A 2,635-nucleotide genomic window follows, 5' to 3' on the forward strand; every position below is an offset into this window, starting at 1 on the left:
TCGGTTTCCAACTTGGCGCCTCCCTAAAGAGTTTCAAAGACATGTGACTCTGATCACCTTGTACGCTGACCTTAAAATCAACCTGCATGTGGGATGTGAGTCCTCACGAAGTGCCCGACGATGCTGGCGGGTAGAGTAGGTGGTGCTTGAGCCCTTACGTATGCCCTGCACCTTGTTTGGGGCTTCCCAGGTGGCGCTGGTGGTAAAGAGCCTGCCTGTCAATGCAGGAGATGCAAGGGATACCGGTTCCATCCCTGGATTGGGCAGATCCCCTAGATGAGGGCATGGCAACCCACTCCAGTATTCTTGCCTAGAGAACCCCATAGACAGAGGAGCCTGGCGGGCTGCGGTCCACGGGGTTGAAGAGAGTCAGACACGACTGAAGTGACAGCTCACAGCACGCATGCGCCTTGCTTGTGCTTGGAGAGAGCGGGCAAGCAGCTGGGATCCTGGCTCGTAGGGAGGTTACGTCTCACCCTGCAGAGAGGGGGAGAGAGTGTTTGTGTGCACATGTTTGGTAAGCCAGTACACAGACAGATTAGCACAGGATTACAAGCGGTGACAAGCCCTTGAGGGAGTTGAGATGGAGCTGTATGGGGTGACTGGCTGTGCTGGGGGACAGCCTTGGCAAGATCCAGGGGGTACCCTCAGGATGAACGGCATCAGCGAGAGAGAGAGAAGACACGTGGGACCAGCCCTCATAGGGCCAAGTCTCAGGATGACGAGAGAGAGAGAGAGAGAGAGAGAGAGAGAGAGAGAGAGAGAGTGTGTGTGACCAGACGGGGGTGTTTGCAGGGTCTGTTAATGCTTTATTTTTTACTGTGGCTTTTATACCCCGAGTTAGTACGTTTCTAAGGGGAAGATAGTTTAACATTATGTCAGCTTGTCCTTCACGAAACCAGGGTGTTTTCTGCATACTTCTTTGTTTATGAGGATCTTGTACATTATCTTCTGGCCTTGGGGCCTATTAACATTTTATGCAGGTCAGGTGAATGTAAAGCTATTTTCTGTTTCTATGGTGACCTTAACTGAAAGGTAGCAGTCTGGTAGGGCAACAGTACAGAGCAGAAGTATAACCTTGTTAACACAAAAATTAATCCTTCTGCAGAAGTTGTCAGTTGCGTTTATCTAAGAAGTTTACCCCAGACTGACTCTGCGGCTTCAGTGAGGCAGCCTCTGCCTAGCACTCCTGGCTGACAATTAATAACCATCTCATTGTTATCACACTAGGGCTAAGCTCTTATTTCTCTAGATCTTTAACTATATTAACAATGGTTTCTATAACACAACCTTAGCACATTAAAGGCAAAAACACAGCAAGAAATGTCAACCCAATAGCTACTTTTAGAATAATTTTTCTTATGTTTTCTAATAGGACTTCCTCACCACCCCCCCCCCCCCAAAGGGCTCTATGTTTACTAGGGCCTTTATATGATCAGGTTCTTTATGCTATTTTATGATTAGGGTATTATGAGCAATCATGCGTATTAGTACCAAGGACATAAATGCATTTGCCAAACAAACTAAACTACCAGCAAAGGAGTTTAAATTAAAACCCTCCTTTCACCCTGGATAATCTCATAAAATACCACCACCTGGGAAACTTATTGATTAAAGTTCTAAATTGATTCTTATTTGGGAAGAGATCGGGGAAGGCCTTCTGCCTGTGTCACAGAAATTAGGGAGTAGTCTATTGAGGCAGGCATCAGAAAGACAGATATCATCTTTAAGGTGAGTGACGGGGGCAGCTTTTTGAAATCCCTGCAAACCTGACCCGCCTTGCCTATCAGGCTTTCTCCTCGTGACCTTGTCATGGGTGGGATCTCGTGAGCTGGCCTTTTCGAAACCCCTGAAAACCTGATCCGCCTTGCCTGTCAGGCTTTCTCCTCATGACCTTGTCATGGGTAGGGGTCTTGTGTGTTGGCTCCCGGCATGGCTGGATAGTGGTACTCTGAGGAGAGCAGACCCTAGAGGGGGAAGGGAATTCTGCTTTAGCAGATATGTTGAATTCGAGTTCACTGGATGCCCAATTAGAGGGCAGAAGTCAGGAGCGCTCGCCATTTAGTGTTGGGAAGCAAGGGATACAGGCGTTTAAAGCCACGAGCCCCGGCGAGATCACCCTGTGCTTGAGTGTAGAGAGAGGTCTGAGGCTTGGCCCGGGGCACCCCAACGCGGAGGTCTGGCGGAGGGAAGAGGCCGAAGGGATCATGAGGGCTTTGGACCTAAGGGCTTGATGGCTACCTGCCCCTGGGCCGCCCAGGAGAGGGGGCCTGCAGGGGCTGGGGTCCGGGTGAGCGGTGAGAGAGCGGATAGCGAATGTGGGTCTCCATCTGGAGGTGTCGGCCTGGGGCAGAGATGGGGCGAGGCCCGGGGGCCTTAGTGGCTCCGAGCAGAAGACCTGAGAAGCCAGGCCAGACGAGGGCGGGTTTGGGAGGGGATGGCGTTGAGCTAGGGCCAGGCAGGCAGGCTAGGTAGGCGGTGCACAGAGAGGTGCAGGGACGAAGAAACTCGACGCCGAGGCTATTCGCCTCAGAGCGCAGGAGGCCTCCGCGCCTGGCGGGCGTGCGCTCAGGGTGGGGGCGGGGGCAACCAGGGACCACAGTTCCCGGCGTACCCAGCGCTCGCTTCCGGGGCG

This window comes from Dama dama, chromosome 5 (assembly GCF_033118175.1).
Source record: "Dama dama isolate Ldn47 chromosome 5, ASM3311817v1, whole genome shotgun sequence".
NCBI classification, from domain to species: Eukaryota; Metazoa; Chordata; class Mammalia; order Artiodactyla; family Cervidae; genus Dama; species Dama dama.